The sequence below is a fragment of the Argopecten irradians genome, chromosome 14 (assembly GCF_041381155.1).
Source record: "Argopecten irradians isolate NY chromosome 14, Ai_NY, whole genome shotgun sequence".
NCBI classification, from domain to species: domain Eukaryota; kingdom Metazoa; phylum Mollusca; class Bivalvia; order Pectinida; family Pectinidae; genus Argopecten; species Argopecten irradians.
Genome location: NC_091147.1, coordinates 11,467,232 through 11,488,101, shown reverse-complemented (window position 1 = coordinate 11,488,101; position 20,870 = coordinate 11,467,232). Strand labels below are relative to the sequence as shown.

At 34.9% G+C, this 20,870-nt stretch overlaps 1 protein-coding gene across 1 annotated transcript in view; it reads right to left on the bottom strand.

The window, feature by feature from the left end:
* Window positions 1–15,431, bottom strand: part of LOC138307551 (uncharacterized) — a 38,111-nt gene extending 22,680 nt beyond the window's left edge. The window contains exon 1 of the mRNA XM_069248352.1: window positions 15,309–15,431. The gene's annotated coding sequence lies outside the window, so the exon portion shown is untranslated. The remainder of the gene's footprint in view (window positions 1–15,308) is intronic.
* Between the last annotated feature and the right edge of the window lie 5,439 nt (window positions 15,432–20,870).

Genomic DNA, 20,870 nt, shown 5'->3' with positions numbered 1-20,870 from the left:
TATTATTATCGGTCGCTTTGCCTGATATATTGTTGAAATTCCAAATGGTTATAATTAACCTGTTCACTTTGATTGGTCAAGTGTGTTGATTGGTTACTTGTTGTTGAAGATGTCGTATGTGTAAGGGGTACCGATGGGAAAATTATTGCAAGCAAATTAACATTAGATAAACCCAGAGAAGCCCGAATTCTTTTTATGGTTGTCGGACATTATTCTGAAAAATCACGCAAGGCGGTACATGTACAGAATAGAACATAATGGAAAGTCTATAGAGATGTTTCAAATGTTCGGCGCCGAGTTTTTTCATCAACATAAAGCCTAACTGTTAGCCCTACTGTAGTAACTGTCCACTGAAACAAAATGTGTGCTTTAGTTAGTGGATATTAGTGGAACTATATGCACTAAAGTAAAGTGCAATTTTAACCGAAATTTTACGTTTGTAAATCTGTTTTTATGGGTATGTATAACATCAACTTGTCTAAGTACATCCATACTTCGTACATAGTATATTTGACGAAAAACTTGTTAGCACGAGGAAAAGGCCCACTGCACCTTCTAAACAACTTGATTTTCATCACGCAGGTCGTATTATATTTCCCGACGTCGTCCGAATTACAACGTTTGATGTTGTAACCTCATCTTTGGTCATCGTTATCAATTTGATTGTGTAATTGTTTTAAAGAAACTTTTAATTTTTGTTTTGGAAAGATAGCATAGCCTAGTGGCCCTTTTAAGAATACCATGAAGTTGATTATCATTTATATTGAATGTGAAAGCATATGAAGAGATGAAATGATGAGAATAATTCGTCAAGCTTTCCAATCATTGCTTCCTAATAAAAATTGCTGTATGGTAGCCTTCTAGCTTTTTGGGAAGCTAATACTTGTCTGAATTTACTCTCTCGTGAAAGCTATTTTGTACTTCGTATCGTAGCCACGCCCATGGAGCTATCCCAATCAATCATAACCGAGTTTACATATATATATACTTCAATTGTCTAATTCCTGTATTGGCTTGCTCAACAAGCTACGGTAGCTACTGAGCCGTGATATCAGTTGATAGAAATAGATAGATACCAACACTTGTTTATTTTGTCAGTTATACGGCCTGATGCCTTTCTTCAAAGTGGGAATTGTATATGTTAAATTAAGAAAAAATCAAGAAAACCAAAGTTTCGCAATCTTGTTTATATGAATACACTGTATATGGTAATAATATCGTCAATATCATCCCGACAAAATAAAGGGCCTATATCGGTAGGACTGGGTGTCTGTCAAGGAGAAAACGATAGCATTATCATAGGAATATACCAGAACTGGTTATTTTCGGATTCATCAATCATTTAAGGACCTGAATTATGTGCAGGGAAGACGAAAATTTAAAGTATGGATAAGAAAGCAGAAAAAAACATTTACAGGAAAGAGGAATCAGTTTTGTTAAAGAGTCCTTAATACATCGACGCTTAAACAATTATCATTGAAGCTCTTATCTGTGTCATGTCTGCTCAAGATCCTGTTTATCCCATACCAATGAATGATTGATAATAAAAAAAATCACGGAATAATATAATAGTCACTTGCTTGTTGGGGAACCTTTATATCATTCGTACTTCGCTAGTTTATTCAGGTATTTTCGTTGTAAGATTTTTTAGTCATAGTGATTATCGTAGATGTATTGATTACGAAGAGTATAGTCAATGTGAAACAACACTGTATTGACCATTTCAAGTAGTAATCAGGACATTTTTCCGTGTGTCATAGCTTTTCTGTACTGATATCCGTGCCTCCCTATCTGGCCACATGCATAGATCAATATTTATGTTAAAGTAACGCCGCGCTCTCTACTGATAGAAGAATCGATATTAGTACCACAGACAATATCTCCTTGATTAACGGTAGTTCTTCAAGAGAATTTACGATGACAAGTCGGCAGAGACATGTACAAAAACTTGCTCCAGATGGGGAATCTGCAGGCAAAAGTGTCGCAGGTCACTAACAATAGGGTGATAAAATTGGCGCTGATTTCCCACAGCTAAATTTAAAGCTATTTAGGTTCCTTTTACTACGTGACTTATTTCTTAAACATTCTGCTATAAAGAAAACAAAAATGGAATTTAAAGTATTGAAAATAGCTAAACTGGAAAATTTCTAGTTAAAGACAAAGCAAATTGACGACCAGTACATCAGTTGGATAAGTCTGATTCAGAGCCCTGTGTTTTTCCGTAACGGTTTGTTATTGATATCAACATTAAAACATGTTTTGTACATCTATAAGACCCCCATCTCTGTTGTGGTGAATCGTGTGAAATCCTTGTAATGAAAATATTAGTATATTCACACCAAACCTCACAATAAGTCAAGATTAACGGCTAGATTAAATGGACGAACCTAAAGATCAGAGAAATATGTACTGGCTCATCATATCTCTACACTGATTTATATATATGAATATATCCATTTATGATGAAGATGGTACTATAAGGATTGTTATTTTTTAAAAAATTGAGGACCACGAACAGTAAACACAAGTGGAGATCATATTATTCTATAAAAAAAGTTAGTCTCTGCTGCATTGCGTTCAGCATAAAGGGAGTGGTACGACTGATTTGCCCGTTGACAGTATAATGTGACCGGGGTAGGGTGTGATATCTGGTGTGTCTGGCTGTATGCTTCATTGAAATAGCACTATATATTGTTTGAAAGTTTCCACTATTGCAAAGAGACACAACATAAAGATACCACAGCCTCCCAAAATATACACATTTCACACAAACACATTGCGGACAAAGGATATCGTCCTTAAATCACCTTAGGGTGTTAATTAGTTAAACCTAATAAAAACAAGAGGCCCAAGGGCCTTAACGGCCATCTGACTTCCATGGCAATAATCGTATAGGAAATTAATTAGATATAGTGTCATGGTAGCCATCTTTTGTGATCACCCAGAGATGTAACAACACTTTTACGGGAACATGCCAGGATAATTTCATGCACGTTTCAGCTGAATAGAAGTTAAGAAGAAGTTCAAAATCTAATCCGATCGACCCGAAAAATAACAACAATTTGTCGGGACCATGTCAGGATCATTTCATGCAGGTTTCAGCAAAATTACATTGGTAGAACTTAAGAAATTTAAAATATGTTTTCAAGATGGCGGCTGTGGCAGCCATCTTGGATTTCGGATCGACCAGGAAAATAACAACCCTTTGAAACAATACTTTGTCGGGACCATGTCAGGATCATTTTATGCAAGCTTTAGCCAAATCTCAACGGTAGAACTTGAGAAGAAGTTCAAAGCGTGTTTTTAGGATGGCGGCTGTGGCAACCATTTTGGAATTCGGATCGAACCGAAAAATAAAAACACTTTGTCGGGACCATGTCAGGATCATTTCATGCAAGTTTAAGTCAATTTGCATTGGTAGAATTTGAGAAGTTCAAAATGTGTTTTCAATATGGCGGCTGTTGCAGCCACCTTGGTGTTCGGATCGACCCGAAAAATTTCATATACAAAACTTGGTTGGGACCATGTCAGGATCATTTTATGCAAATGGTCAGATGACCTAAAAGGCCGCATGTTTCCTAGCTATTAATTTAATTCGCTCTCTTCAACAATGCTCATTATGTTTCAAGTAAACAATTCAGCTTAAACGTTTGAAAATAAGTATTTATCATTGAAAAAAACCCACCGAATCCACAGTCATCTGATAGTTCCTTCGATTCAATAAAGAGCAATCAGAACAGACTTGTGAATCGATTGTGCTTCTGAACATTAAATAAATACGAACCATTTTTATGTACACATCGTGTTTAAAACAAAGATTGGAATAGGGAATAACTTCTGTTCAATGCTGTGGTTTAATCATTTTTAAAAGTTATATTTAGTATTTTGATTCAACCTGGTGTCACGTCAGAATGCAAAATATTTCTAGACTGGGACTGAAATTAGTTTTATCATCAGTAACTGAGATTCGCAGACGATCAGATTGAAACTTATTTTATCTTAAAAGCATGCTTATATTAACCCTTAATTTTGATATAATTTTTATATTTGTATGAAATGTATGAACATCAATTAAAGTAATTGTATGTGGTATTTTCGCTAACAACAGTGCTGAATTAAAAAAAAGTACACTTTGATTGATCACAGGAGCCTATTTTCCCGATTTGTAGGAACATTGCTATGATAGCAAAAATTGCTCCGTGAACAATTGAAAACTGTTTGAATAATATTTACCCTTAAATCCATATCGCGAAAATTTAAAATCTCTAACATAGGATTTTTTCGTTTTAAGATCAAATAGCGAAGATTTTGGTCCACAAAATAACAGGCAATACGGTATATGGTAAAATTGCTTGTGTCAGACCGATTATTTTCACAATTTAGACCCTGTTGTATCAAAAGATAACAATGTTATAGTAATCCACTTAAGGTAGCCATAGATACGTGTCTTGAAGATATTGTCTCAAAACCAGGAATGACAAAGTGATACATAATTAACAGTACGAACAAGGTATTTCTGTTCTTGCACTCGCTGTAAAAAATGGTAAAATGTTGTAAATCATGCGATAATGATTCGAAAACTTTTGATAAAATATCAAATAGATATTGAACATCGCTAGGTGGGTCCCATTTAGTCAAGCAAGCCGAAGTTAGCCGACGTTGTAACGTCGTTGCCGAGAACGTCATGTGAATATTGTAACTACGTTACGTCTGTCCGAACTCTTTCGAGAACGGGTGATGAGCTTTCCGACTTCCGTTAAACTAATAATCGTAACTTCTATAGTGACCAGTTGAAAGTGAAGGCATGTTTACAATGATCGACTTTCAACAACAAATCATTGAGAAATCATTGTAAATTTTCACTAATATAACTTAATTTCAACTAAATCTACAAATACTGAATATCTTGGTCGAATCTAACTTGACTTTTTGATGATAGTAACGTGCGACTTTCAACAACAAATTATTGAGAAATCATTGTAAATTTTCACTAATATAACTTAATTTCAACTAAATCTACAAATACTGAATATCTTGGTCGAATCTAACTTGACTTTTTGATGATAGTAACGTATAGTGTGACTTAAAATAAGCGTCCTCTAACAAAGGAAATACCTTGTCTACAAGGAGTGAGAATTACTACGTAAGTGCATACGAAGGAAATGGTAAACCATCAGACTGCCTCCTTTCTCTATAAAGAACAGTTAATTTGTTAATCGAATTTTTGTTTGTTTGTTTTTATAAAATTTTACGGCACATCAACAGCTTAGGTCATTTAGGGCCAAACTATAATGCAGCCATTAATATCAGGATATCAAAAAGACTATTTAAAAGATCAGGATACGAAAATGCAAGTACGAACTAAAAATATTGTAGAGAAACATAAATGCATTTATTTTGGTAATGTTGCCATTCACAGTCAATATGGTTATCCTTATGATTTTGCTTAAGAAAAATTATGATACAGAGTTAAATAGAGACCCCCCTATAATGGTCTTTGGCATTGTAGACAATTATTTTGAACACCGATTGAATTTTTTAATTTTATCATTGAAATATTATATATATATCATTGTAAATTGAAATAAAAATTCCTTCAGTTGAAGATTGGAAAACATACCTATTTTTCTGTAAAAAAAAATTGAAGATTTCGACCAATAAAGAAAAGAGAGAAAAATAAGCCAAAAATGGAATTTTCTATCTAAATTTATTGATGGTATTTGATTATATTGACAATTTGGAAAAGACCTCGTAAATGTTGATATGTACAAACTATATTAATAGAAATTGATTTTTGGATGTAGTGTATTTGTACAATGACTGCTTATATATTAATGAAAATATCATGACCACATGTTGACGAATGTAAGAACAAAAAAAGTATTGAATTAAAAAGTACGAACTAAAACACAAATTTTAATGTTGATTTGATGAAACAGAGCTGCATGGGATATAATAGTTTTGGCTAAAACACATGAAAAAACTCGTACACAATGTTGATGAAAAGATGAAGTGTTGAGTTGATACGATGATAAGATAAGATACGTCGTAATACTCATCTCGCATGTGTTAAAAATCAATACAGAACAATAAAACATGTTCCACTTAGAGAGGAGAATCAAATATATGTAGGAGGATCCTCCCCTTTCAATACATAGGAATGTGTAAAATATGTTTTTCAAATTCGGAGCCGAGAGAGAACTTCCTCTCTGCGATCGAATTTTAATCAGATCTTTCCCTAATGAGTAATTGTCTGGTAAGTAATACATAAAACATTGGGTTAACACCCTAGGGCTATAGTAATTGATCTCTACATGTCGACATCTGTAGATCCTGTGTTCAAACTGAAGTGTACTTGTGTTCTATAATAGAAGCAAGGGTACATTAATTAAGGAACAAACAGATACCTGGGTTGGTATGTATATTATAATGGAATCAGGTATGCTGTTATATAGATCCTGTATTTATTGATATGTGAACTATAAATAGCGATTAATTTTTTTTATGTCATCCAGTACTTGAATGTTATCAGTCAGAACCTAATTTGGTTCGTACGACATATTATTTTAACCAGTAAATGACGTCATAGTCAGTACCTAATTTCTTGCTTATCCACTGTTTAAATTGTCTAAGGAAAGTTTGACCTCGAGATGCTTTCAATGTGATAAACGAAGTGGTTCTGTTTCGAAACTATTCTAATATTTAGAAATACAATTACTGCAATCAATAAATGGTACTATATACATGTATGGTGTAACCTACTAAAATAAATACTTTGAATATAAAGTTTTTTCTTAAACTGTTCGCTTGGCAAGTTCGTATGTTGATGTTGGGTGGTTGCGTTATCCAATGTCTCTATTGGTATGCTTCAGATGACTCTGGAAATATTTTTCACTATTGCAACGAAGCCCAATTCGAATATACCACATCTTTCCAAAACATACAGACATTCCCAAATGCACAGCACTGCTGCATTGCATGCAGAAATCTTATTTAAATGAGCATGACTGTTAATAGGCCGTCGCGCACAACCAACAAACTAACAGTGCTGTCTATGAATACATCTTTGCTTATTGATATCTGATAAAACTGCCCAAATCAAAACGTGCATAAGACAGGAAACGGGGAAAAGGGATATGAATACATACAAAGGAGTTGAAAACGTCATAAATAAAAACTAAAATTTATACTAATCTGTAGATTACCTACATACATTACCTTTAAAGAAGTATTAGCATGTTAGCATAGTATATTATTAGCAGTTTCTACACTGATTCGTAAAAAGTCTATACTTACTTCAGCATTACACATTTTGATATCCTCTACCTTATGTGATATTTGACCTGAATTATCAGTCCGTGTTACGCGACCCTTGGTTAATGCCATCAATTACGTCCAGTCAACTTGCTCGTTTTATCACATGTTCGACACGGCGTTTTCGTAACGTCATCAATAATCATATGACGTCATATATTTTTGCGCCCATATCGGCATATGATGTTCAGAATGTTGTGGAAGCTAAACCTGTTAGGCCATAGTATTTTTTCACATTTTTCTTATAACACCTTTTGTACATCCCTTGGTATATACACATGTCCTATGAGACTTCTTGGCTAATTGGATGTTACCATTTGTATTTGTTTATTTGTCGCGTATCTTTTATTCTCTCTTCACAACGAGTAATATCGTGGTAGTAGCAATTACCACTTTCATCTTTAATTGCAATTATTTCCGTAAAACTCTTGGCAAGGCTTAAAACTGTTAAATTTGAACGGTATAGTCATTGAAAAATGCTGCAAAGCATAACATCAAAGGAAATGGCAATAGATCGCAAATAATATTATTTTTCATCAGAACTCTTGATGAGGTAATTTGATACCATTTGCTTTGTAATGATCTGCACTTGAATGAATCAATCATAAAAATCAAGATTAAATAACATCAATGTTTATTTGCGAGAGCAGGTAATCTCTAAAAAGAATCCTTTACTGGGATACCGTTCCATAACTGAAAAGCTGCCTTCAAGGACATATCCGCATGCTTACGCCAATTTGTGTTATAAAATCGCATTCGTCTGACTGTAATCATCTCTTTTTATATCCCTGGCGTGCGATCTCACTCTTAATATGAGGCTAATCAGGAAGCAAATATTACTGAGTTTGAAAGTTTTCTTTACTATTATTACTTTTAAGGTTTTTGGTATCGGATAACAAAATACTTTCTGTGCGTGTAAATAAGTACCTGGTTTGGTGTATTAGATTTAGCGTTATATTAAGAGTCAGAGTATGTATGCATGTCGCGCTGTGTCGACTAGGGCTGGTAGTATTCAGAGCAAGCATTTAAATATCTAATTTGTGTCTTCAAAACGGATGATCGAGATTTCGTGATACCGACAATTATTCGCACAAAATTAGCTGAAAATGACCAATCTTATACATGTAGCACAGATTACAATGCAGGTAGGAAGTTGAATTGTACATGGTGTAATTTTTGCATGTCGTAAAAGGCGACTTAATTTAGGATTTTATCTATACTATTTTTGTTCTTCATAACGTCTCTCTTGACACCGCCTAACGTTTTGTCTTCTGGTTGGGCCATATAATGTTCAGTGCGGGATTTATTTCAGATCATCGTCTATAGTGTCTTTCTTTCCTCTTCAATAACATTACAAATGATCCGAAATAGGGCTTATTTCACTTTTTTCCAGACAATTGAAAGTTAATTGCATTTTCTGTATCTAATGCTCATATATTCCGTATTTAACTCTTGACTGGCGTTATGCTTTGATCAATGGACGAAAAAGGTGCAGATGTAATGTGTTATGAAACCTTTTCTATATGCAGAGTTGTAGGTGACGTGTGATATTAACAGATTTCAATGTCAATTGCAGATTTATTTAATATTCCTTTCATCTTTTGTTAGAACTGACTGCCACATTTTATCCTTTCATATTACCATTGCAATTCCGGTTCCTGTCTTCCCATATAGAAAGAGCAGCCAGACAGTGCGTTCTGGCGACTACATTGTGCCCTTGATGGCGTTCCGACCGTCTGGATAGGAACTTTTACTTTGTTCTCTATCTTGCTACTCAACGCATGCCGATATATACTCTGCAACACCATATTCATATATTCTAACCGACGGACTCTGAATTGTCTTCAAATAGTCCCAATGGGAATATCTACTCAGTAAAATATAGCGCAAGCGTATATTTAAGATTATAGAACTAAAAGGTGTTTATTGTTAGGCATATGCAGATAACTAGATTACAACTTGTTCGTCTTACGAGAACTTCGTATTCAGCAAAAGATTGCATGTTACTATTGTTTGAATAAAAATCTTACAAGGAAACTGTAATTTCTGATAATACATAACAGAGGGATTCTGTACGTATTGTGTCGTTGAAACGTCTTATACAAACGACCGACTTTGTTTACTATGAATAAATTGTTCATTTTTTCAGATATTTAGATTATTTGACGAATACAAACAAGAGTACATAACCTAACTAAACTTTTTATGATAATTACCATACCATCATTATATAAGAAAACTAGAAAAAAAATGGAACCCAATTTTTTTTTAGTCACTAAAAATAATTTTGGACCCCAGTTTCCCGATTTTATAACAAACCATGATATCTAACAAGTGGTTAACAGTTCCCATATTTCTACGGACACGTGGGCAGTCAGATGATAAAAGCAGATGTTTGTATGTACGAGACCGACGAATGGCGTGTATGAAATTAGATTGATAATGATTTGTTGTCCAGTAACTCTACCGTCATTTAGGATAAAGTTATGTCTTTAGAAATACAGGGAGAAAATGTTTTTTTTTCTACATAAAATATTTAAAACAAAATTTAAACCATTGAAATAACAGCATGTAGGCTAACTAAGATATATGTGAAATGTTTCATTCACGTCAAAATCTGTGATATGTTCGTAAAGATTGAATTAATACGAAATGACAAAAAAAAAAAAAAAAAAAACGATGTAAATATTTTAAATTTATTTATAGTAAATAAAGATAACTTAAGTATGATTAAGAATTAGTTTGCGGAGCTTGAATTTTCGCAGTTAGGCAACTGGAACTAAATAAAGACATGTATGACGACAAAATGTTTTTACAATAGGTGAAAAGCATTAATTTAGTATGTCGCTATACCAACTCACTATTATAACTTCAATTTTGCTGCTACTTCGTAACATCGACCGGAAGTCAAAATGCCAAACATGCCCTGATAAAACATCGATGATACCGCTATGATAAAGACAAATCAACGAAAGTTTATCTGTTTGGCTACAAAGAAGTAATTTCCAAAGCGTTCCCACACTCGCGGTGTTCCCACAATAACTGTCGTTATCCAATGACAGCGGAAAGGAATTACGCGAATGATATACACAGAGGGACGTTTCGCACTCCAAATATAAAGGTAAAGACGTTTTACCAAGACTGATTTATACAATTACGTAATGCGTCTAAAACGTTTTTTTTTGTGATCGTAAATCTTAGATTAGATGGTTTTTGTTCAGTTTTTTTTATACCCGTGGTATATGGGATTAAATAAACACTCCCAAGGAAGCGTATTGGGCCTAACGTACGGTTAACAACGCTCCCGCCCACCACGTTATGAGATAGAGGAATGCCTGAAAGCGGGGTCACAAGTTGCTCTTTCTGCTGAATATAGAAAACTTGTAAGACTCGAAAAAACGACCCAGACGTGGGGATATCTCTGTCCGGGAGACATTATGGCCCATGGAAACAGTAGGCGCATGGTTAGTTGATTAGATGATATTGTCCTTTTTAATAGTCAGACTCATTTAAAGACCAACTTCTGTATATGCATTGTGTTGCGTGTGTGAAGTGCGTATGTGAAGTGGTTTACCAGCTGTTGTCATTACCATATGGACTGCATAGGTAGAGTGTGCTTGTAATGTGTATCTGGTAACATGGTTCAGTTTGTTTGTTTGATTAATTAACGTCCTATTAACAGCTATGATCATGTAAGGACGGCCTCCCATGCATGCGGTGTATTGCATGTATGTTGTGTGAGGTGTGTGTTTTGGGAGACTGCGGTATTTTCATGTTGTGTCTTCTTGTATAGTGGAACTGTTGCCCTTTTTATAGTGCTCCATCACTGAAGCATGCCGCCGAAGACACCAAGCACAAACCCCACCCGGTCACAGTATACTGACAACGGGCGAACCAGTCGTCCCACTCCCTGTATGCTGAGCACTAGGCAGGAGCAGAAACTACCACTTTTATAGACTTTGGTGTGTCTCCTCTATTGGTGCCCGCCCCTCCTGCTCCCAGGGTTCAGAGACAAAATATATACAAACTTTGTTCCCCTTCCCACAAGGATGTTTCTGGCCATATTTGGTTAGAATCCATTCAGAAGTGTATGACTAGTAGCGTTTTAAAGGAAATGTTGACAGACGGACGAACGCCGGGCCATGACATAAGCTCATCAGCCCTTCGGGCCAGGTGAGCAAAAAAAGTTTTTTGTTTGTTTTTTTTTTAATTCAGTCTGAACTTATATTTCGAGAAACCGTCGCCACGAATCGTATCTAATGAGAATTACAAATACATTTTCCCCAGAACTGTTTTTCTGTTTAGGTCACCTTAGTGCACTGCATTGATTTTTACACATACGAGGTAAGTATTATGGTATCTCTAGCATCTACACTTCATTCATTGTCGTGAGACATAATCGTATCTTCTTTAAGAAATGGGCATTTAAAATAAAATATGAACGTTCTCATCCTATCATCGTCTCAACTCAACATTTCATCCTTTCATCAACATTGTGCATGAGTTTTCTCACGTGTTTTAGCCACAACTATTTTATCACATGCAACCCTTTTATAAAATCAACATTTACAATCTGTGTTTTGGTTCTTACTTGCATTTTTCTTATCCTTATCTTTTAGATGCCGTATTTGTTTGTGTCCTGATATTAATGCCTGACCTGTAGTTTGTCCCTAATTGTCGTATAGGTTGTATAACTCCAACAAACAAACAAACCATACGTAATGGTGAGCTATTGCGATATTCTTTTGTCCGTCGTCGTGCGACTTCCTTGTTGAACACGATAACTTGAGTAAGTATCAGCTTAATGAAACTTTTCATGTAGACTAACATTTGATATATATGAAAATCGGCTTGATTTAACGGTTACTTAGGAATTATTGTTCTTTTTAGTATTAATTATCATTGGACTTTGTGAACACGATAACTTCAGTAAGTACATGTATGCACTCAGCATAATGAAACTGCATTAATATAAACAATGGACAGATATCGCAGGGTTTTGAAAATCATCTTGATTTGACTATAATTCAATTTTGCTTGTTACGAGCATTTGCATTGGCTTAAAAATTTACTTTATCAGCCCATAAAGGAAAAAATGGCGTCGCCATTTGTAACGTCGCTTCTGATTGGCTGAGATGACGGCGTAATAATTTCATAGACAAAAGAGTCCCAAAATGAATTTTAAATGTTGAAGAGAATATCTTTAGTAAATTGAATTATAAGGATTAATTTGAATAGATTTTTTTATGTTATGGAGATATAACACAAAAATCTGAGTGTACTCTCATCATAAACCGCTTCGCGGTTTATTTAGAGTACAATCAGATTTTTGTGTTATATCTCCATAACATAAAAAATCTATTCAAGTTAATCCTTAAATAACCTAAGGAGTTAATACCCTTTACACAAATAATTTATATTGGATCTTCGTTGTGAACTGGATAACGTGTGTAAAGATTTACCAAAATTAGTGAAACATTGTATGCAGACTAACATTAGAAATCATCAGATTAACATTTTTCTCCTGCCGCAACTGATGATATTATTTCCCCTTGCAATAAGAATTATAATTGGAACATATTAACTTGAGTAAATATTCATCGAACGTGAAGAAATTTTGTATGCAGACTACAAAACGAAACATCTTGGGCTAGTTTGAAAATTGGTTTGCAGTGACTGTTATTGTTTGCTGTTTGCAATAATAATTATTATTGGAACTTAAAAATAGCAATAATAATTATTATTGGAACTTAAAAATAGCATCCAAGTAATAAAAAAGTAATTGTATTTTAATATTCTTGATTAATGTTAAATATTTTGACGTTCACAAAAAAAATGTTCTTTAGTTCGTGATTTTTTTTCCAAATGGAACAAAAAACAACAGTTGGCATGTAAGTGTGACATAAAACTAATTTGTATCTTGTCAGGTGACCGTTAAGGCCCAGGGGCCTCTTCTTAAAATAATCAGAACCATGAGTTGTATCAGCAAAAGGCTCATAGCACGTGTTAATGTGGCAAAACTACAAATATAAACATATTTCTATTTGAACCAAACATGCGCTTTATCCTAAGACATTATGGCATTCTAGCTCTACACAATATTTGATGAAATGCGATTAATTTTATTAATCGAATTCAATTAAGGCTTTTTACAAGACGCTTCAAGCAACATTACACTTGAGGAAAAAATACTTCAAATTTTCAGGTATTTGCATAACTGCTTGACTATCAATATCGCAGCAAGAGGCAGCATACTGAGATTGTTCAATATTTATTTAGGATTCCGAATCATCGTTTCCGAGATGTAATCCAGGAGCTTTGCCTTCATTTTTAATGAATTACAAACACAAAATTAATAAAACAGTCCAGCGTCGCAAATACTGACTATCACTGCATCTGACTATTGTATTCATATTTAAAATGAAAACATTTAGTTATAGTGAACTTTCGCGTCTTAGAATGCGAGATTGTGTTGTTTCCATGTAAACTTATTCAATTTTATCGCATCCAGTCACTACATAAAGTACCACAAGTACACACAGCAGCTGACCGCTCTTTGTTAGTAGAAATAACAAATGTTATTACTAGTATACCTTTTGATAAATCGATTTGAATAAATACTAACCTGGGCAGCACTGCCAACAAAAAGCGGTTTTAATGTCGCTTGATTAACAGTGTCATGGAGATTCTAGTAAGATTTAGTGGGACCTTAATAATATACAATCGAGCGGTCATCTGTCCATTGTATGCAGGATATTTGTTAAAATTTGAGCATTTTCATCACCGATAATTTCTTTATTAACTGTGCAAAATCTACTACTCAAACTCTATAGACAAAATGAATTTTCAAGGCAGTCTGCCCCTTTATCGAGACACACATAAAACGAATGCGGTCACATGATACCTATAGATTAAACATTAAAAAAGATAACAAATATTATAATAGAGGAAAACGCAAGCGTGATATACGTTTAACGTATTCGCATTCATGGGATTGATGTCTTTTTCGGTAATTTCAACGTAATGATGATGTGCTAAAAGAATGTTATTAGAAGATGATGTAAAATATAAATCACGGTGTTATTGGGTATATATGATCGTTTGTTGTATATATAGCGTCTTACCAATACTAAGGTTATTTTTGGGTAGTCCCATGTTTATGTCTCGTAAATGTGAATGCGCGTGTGTGTGGGTGTGAGTGAATTGGTATTTAGTTACTTGTAATACACACATTCTACAGATATTCTTTATTAAGTTGTGTAATTTCTTCATACAAACATTTTGTTTTTATTTTAGTGGAATGGTAGCTTATTAGGTTTAGAACGTGCACATATAATGATTTTATACACAGGAGAATATAAAATATTACTGTCGAAAAAGATTTGCTACATAAATCCTTCAATTTAAAAGAATGAATTTAGATTTGATACGTGTATAGTAAATATAACGTACTATATAATGTATTGCAGTGTATTAAGATTCTTATCTTGTAATATGCAAATATGTTTAGGAACAGTTTTTATAGTGTATCATCTCTTTTCGTAAAATGCAATATGATTTATAACGCTATAGAATAACTTTAGCGCCATGTTTCATGCTAGTTTTCTTTGTTCTCAATCAATAGCGAAATAACCTAAGCTATATCTCCTCTTGTATTCTTAAAACGAATATGAAAATCCCTTTTTATATGAAAATATGAATAAACGAATATGAAGAATTCTTCACTATTTAATGAGATTTGGATAAAGCATATACATGAAAACGAAATAATTACATTTAGTCAGTAAAGTTAAGTTTAGTTAAATACTAGTATGCTATATGAATCAGAGATGAAAATCCTCAGCCGATTGGCTGATTTCAGCCTTTTTGACTTTCAGAAATTAACAACGTGGTACATGTAATTCCATAGTTTCTCTAAAAAATAACTTTAAACCTTTGATAAGATTTTCCATTTTCATCTCTGAGAACTACACGAAGAGCTGATGAGCACTTACCTTAAATGTGGCGGTATCGTGCTGCCTTATTCCTATAGAGACTTGACCACGAGATGTTTCGTACACGATGGCACCGCTTACAATACTACTCCACCTCTAACGCCTTATATATACCCCGCCAGGTCTGCGGGGGTAACACGGGTTACCTAAGAAAAAGCATGAATTAAAAATATAAAAAATGTTACGACCAGCTTTTCCACGAGGATACGATAAATGTTATGTCGTCAGCACTTTCTGTGTATGATTGCCAATATCACTTTAAAGGCGTCAGATTTATGCGCGGCATATCATACATTGGTCAGCGTGTGGCTACTATTGGACAGTCTATTAAGGCCGTACAATATGAACGCTTTGGTTAATTGACCGTCTCTCCACACAAAAGTCTTTACGTTTCTGACGTTAGTTACATACATATTTCATACTGGCTTTTTGTTCTCGTGTGTTAGCGGAATGGTATAAGCTACCTGTCTGGAAATAAACTGCCTTTCAGTATTTCGCTTCTGTTCATCTATACAGTGCTCAGTAAACGTATATCAAAAGTATTTAGAATACGTGTTTCTTTTACGAGACATACCATAGATTATCTATATTACTTAATTAGTTTCCATATACATCTACTGTTATCTAAAGTTACGTTTACCCCGAAATGTAACTAGATATGAGATGATGTAATTGTCTTGAAAAATGCAGATATGAAATCAGGGAACGTATTTTAGGATTTTTTCTTTTCTATTTGTCTTTTATTTGATGTGTTTTGTGTCTCTTAAGATATGAAAACCTCATCAAACTGACCTACATCGGAATTTAATATGATATAACAGATTAATCCAGGATAATTTAAGGACAGCCTTCCATAATTGCAATGTATTGTGTGTGGATCTCTGTATGTTGTAGAAGGATGAATATATTTGTGCTGTGTCTCCTTGTAATAGAATAACTCAGAAAATACGGGAAGCTGATGTTAAATAGGTATATTCCATATACGCTGAACTAGCTTAAGAATTAGCCAAAAATGGTTATATCGGTTTTCGGCAGGAAAGGATAAGAGGCCCCAAACCCTCTCATTCTATAATCATAAATAATGATAAGGGTACGAAGTGCGAACCACTTCTAAGGTAACACATACACGAAAAAGTAAGAAAAAAACAATCCTCAAAATTCAATCTTACACACTGACAGCTTCAGTTTGCGGCCGTCATTTTTAATACATATGGGGTGGCTAATCACTATGGATATGGAGCTTTGAAGTAAGCTCATTACAGTGTATTTAATTGTGCGGTTCAAACGCTCTTATGATCTAACAAACGTAATCTTCATCCGACAGAAGATTAGTTGCTTTCGTTCTTTATTTGCAAACGTTCAAGTGATTTAGACCACATTCAAGTATAACCGACTGGACAAATGGAATATCTGTTACAGAAATAAAATTACTTCATTCTATAAATACGGGTTTTGGGACAAGAATAGAGTGTGAATATAAGAATAAAAAATAAACAGAAAATTTGGCGCCGTTATTTCCGTAAATTGCTCTTTTTAACATTGTACAATTAATGATTACTGAAACATCTGGCTGCGCCCTTTAAGGCCTTGCCTTCAGTCATATTATATAAGCATGGGAGATATGATGGTTTAGAAAATGTCTTATCACTCAATCATAACGCCAGAAACAAATGAAACAGTTAAAGATAGATTTTTATAGCTGTTGGGTTTAGCAATGTCTTTGGCTGTAAAACCAAAGGGAAATATCCAGTTGCGTTCAAGTAATGCTTAACTATTATAATAACAAACAGTTTTTAAGATACTTTCTAACTTATAACTACAAATGAATAAAACTTGTCTGTAAATTAATTTTAATATTTTAATTCAATTAACAAATGGCTGTTTTAGAGCAATTTACCCCGATGTTTTACTTTAAAGTAATCTAAAATATTATTATTCACGTATTGTCCATTCAATATTTCTCTTTTCAACATTGGAATACGCTTTATACAGACAAAAAAGAGAACTTGTGCTAGAAGAAGCGATGATTTTACAGCTAGTCTTTATTTTTTAAGGATATTCCCTGTGGATTATTTAATTAACATGTAAACTGATCAAACCCACTCTCTATATATCCATTGCTCAACATTATAAGTATGGAATGATATTGATAATGGGGTTTACGTTTCTGTATAATCTAACGTAAGAAGACCCGCATACCAACTCAGAAGTCTTATTCTGAAAATAGCTGATACATCCGACATTCTGTTTAATTACAGAGCCGTCTGTGTCCGCAGTGTTTCTTCCACAAAGTGGTGAGACGAATACCTGGCAATATTTTTTCAGACACATTTTAGTATGATCATCTGACGCCACCTTTACCATAAGAATGTTTTCTTGTCCGAACTAGTAATTTTCATTTATTTCTACAAGTACTTTGGGTGACTGATTGCTATAAGGCCATAGTCCCCTGTGATCTCATTACCACCAAGAACGTGGTCAATTCGCCGCCACTGGACACAAAGCCATTTAATGGTTAGCTGTAACGAGTACTTCTGCACTAAGAAAACCGTAAAGATGTGATATTTACATCATCTCAAAATGATTACGTCACGATGTCCAGATAATAAAAGTCGGTCATCTAATTGCAACTACTACCAACGATATCACACAGACGAATACTTATCAGATCTGCAAACGAGATCGTGAATACATCACAATTTCCTTTAACAGTGAAACTTCATCATTAACGTATATGAATCAAAGTGATCGTTTGATGAAATAAATAATCTTCATAGATTAAAAAGTGAAATTCATAAAATCATTGACTGACTTCTAGTTTGGTTTTGTTGTTTAAAGTTGGCAAAGCAAATTGGAATTTTAAGTATAAGGTTTTGTAACATAATACACTTACTATCAAAATGAAAAAAAACAAACAACAGATAAAAGTTCTAATACGAAAGTTCAAGTGTAAACTTTATTCTAATTCGTAAATACTTTTTACAGATTTGAACCAACTTTGCAATGCTCTTTCTGTATCAGCACTCAGGTAACCGTCAAGGCCTCTTGGGCCTCTTGTAAAAATATAACTCTAAAACCTGTGAATTCAGAAGAAGATTTTTGAAATTTTAGCCATTTTATCCATTTGACCCCATCCCTCCCTAGGACTAATATGGATACGGTGTTAAAATGCTATTGTAGGCTAATAATTCTAACCCAGTTTGACTCATAAATTTGTTTTTTCTTTATAAACTATAGTAAATTTGACTCCCCTAGGGGAAAATCCGAGATCCCAGGGCCATGAAATTGGCGCATTTTTTAAAGCGCCTTAAGACCTTCAATCTATGCAGAGTATTTGGTTCCATCGAATCTGTCAATTCAGAAGAAAGATTTTTTTGAAAGTTAGCTAATTTGACCTCTTTTGGCCCGCCCCTCTGGCTCCTGGGGGTCAGCCAGGACCAATATGGATATGATATTAAAATACTTTCTCAGGCTAATAATTCTAACCCAGTTTGACTAATTTCCTACGAAAACAAAGCAAATAATGTTCATGAATTAGTTTTTCCTATATAAACTAATGTAAACTTGACCCCCTTTGGCCCCTCCCACAGCCCATGGTGGGGGTTATATTATTCACAATTTTGATTGGCCTTATGCCTTAGAAGGCAAAATTTCATTGAAATTGCTTCATGGGTTTTTGAGAAGTCGAAAATGTGAATTGTTTACGAACACACGACGGACGACTACGGACAAAAGGCGATTAGAATAGGTAATTTGAGACTTTGTCTCAGGTGACCTAAAAATGTGTTGCTGTGGTGTATTAATGATGTGTCCCCTTTTAACAGTCATCCTTGATACTCTAGGGTTACTAGGACCAGAATCATTTTATGCTGCAATAGTCCCACATATTGACCGATATCTTCTGCCGGATAAAGTGGTGCTTAATCCGTCAATACAACAAGAGGCACATGGGCCTTAACGGTCATCTGACTATTAGCACAATACAATGTAGTCGTTTAAAGATTTTGGCATATTTGACCTCGAATGAAGATCAAGGTCATTCATTTGAACAAACATGGTAGCCCTTCATGTCACAGGCCCAATATCAGGTCTCTAGGCCTCCTAGTTATTCTCAATTTTTGTTTGTTTGTTTGATTAATTAACGTCCTATTAACAGCTATGGTCATATAAGGACGGACTCCCATGTATGTGGTGTGCTGCGTGTATGTTGTGCGAGGTGCGTGTTTTGGGAGACTGCGGTATATTCATGTCGTGTCTTCCTGTATAGTGGAACTGTTGACCTTTTTATAGTGCTATATCACTGAAGCATGCCGCCGAAGACACCAAGCAACACACCCAACCCGGTCACATTATACTGACAACGAGCGAACCAGTCGTCCACTCCCTGTATGCTGAGCGCTAAGCAGGAGCAGAAACTACCACTTTTATAGACTTTGGTGTGTCTTGGTTAGGTAACAGAACCCAGAGCCTTCCTCACAGGGGTGAACGCTCAACTCAAGGCCAAACGTGAGGCGGTGCCAAGGGAGGCATTAGGAAAGATAAATGCAGTTAGGAAGAAGAGAAAAGATAAGATCCTAAATTTAGTCGCCTCTTACGATCATGCAATAGGGGCAGCAGGTACAATTCTAACGCCCTACCTGCAGGGCTCAAGAAGTCTTTTAAAGATTTTAACCTTTTTGACCCCTGTGACCTTGAATGAAGGTCAAGGTCATTCATTTGAACAAACTTGGTAGCCCTTCATCCCAGCGTGCTGCAGGCCCAATATGTATCCTGGGCCAGAAGTTGTTTAAAGATTTAAGCCTATTTGACCCCTGTGACCTTCAATGAAGATCAAGGTCATTCATTTGAACAAACTTGATAGCCCTTCATTCAAGCATGTCAAAGGACCAATATCAGGTCTCTAGACCTCCTACTTATTCTAAATAAGTCGTTTAAAATATTTTAGGAAATTTGACCCCTGTGACCTTGAATGAAGGTCAAGGTTATTCATTTGAACAAACGTGGTAGCCCTTCATCCAAGCATGCTGCAGGCCCAATATGAGTATTCTGAGCCTTATGGTTCTTGAGAAGTCGTTTAAAGATTTCAGCCTTTTGACCCCTGTGACCTTGAATGAAGATGATAGCCCTTCATCCTAGCATGTCACAGGCCCAATATTAGGTCTCTTGGCCTATTAGTTATTCACAAGAAGTTGTTTAAAGGATTTTTAGCCTATTTGACCCTGTGAGCTTGAATGAAGGTCAAGGTCATTTATTTTAACAAACTTGGTAGCACTTTATCCCAGCATGCTGCAGGCCTAATATGAATATCCTGGGCCTTTCCGTTCTTGAGGAGAGGTCGTTTAAAGATTTCAGCCTTTTTGACCCATGTGACCATGAATGAAAATCAAGGTCATTAGTACCCTGGGCATACTGGTTCTTGAGAAGAAATTATTTAAAGCTTTTCGCCTTTTTGACCCCTGTGACCTTGAATGAAGGTCAAGGTCATTCATTTGAACAAACTTGGTAGCCCTTTGTCCCAGCATGCTACAGGCCAAATATCAGTACCCTTGGCCTTTCGGTTAT